Below are 565 nucleotides of genomic sequence, written 5' to 3' on the forward strand. Positions count from 1 at the left end.
AATGCCTTGAATAGGCACGTGGTATGGTAATTATCAGAATTACTTTACAAAATTGCATGGGGAAAAGCAAGTGAAACCTTCAAATATTTAAATGAAATAGCCGGGTTGACATCATCCCACTATGATAGGGTTTATCCCGCTATAAAGATATTTCTATAGCTATGTGCATTCCCTATAGTAACTAAAACGATCGAAAACCACATTTATTTCCTTCCACCTCTTCAATTGAAAAAAATATGAGAATATTTCCAAAACTCCTCTAGGGTTTCTATAAAGAAATAAAGTCATGAAGGGGAAGAATGGGATTGAATAGGATAAAACCCATGAAACTCTTATGTATTTCACCTCCATACAGTGCCAGAATTCCCATTAATGCATTCATAGAAGGTATTTGGCTTCCAAGTAAGCTAAGGTTAATCGAGTAGTGTAGACCCAGATTAGAAAGCATGAATGAATGGTAGATGGATGAGAGATTACTTGATTGGGCGTTTGGAATGGTGTTTGAATGTATAAAATTGGTTATGTTGGGGTAATGGGAGTGAAGTTGGTAAAATTATTTTGTATC

The sequence above is a fragment of the Capsicum annuum genome, chromosome 4, assembly GCF_002878395.1.
Source record: "Capsicum annuum cultivar UCD-10X-F1 chromosome 4, UCD10Xv1.1, whole genome shotgun sequence".
NCBI classification, from domain to species: Eukaryota; Viridiplantae; Streptophyta; class Magnoliopsida; order Solanales; family Solanaceae; genus Capsicum; species Capsicum annuum.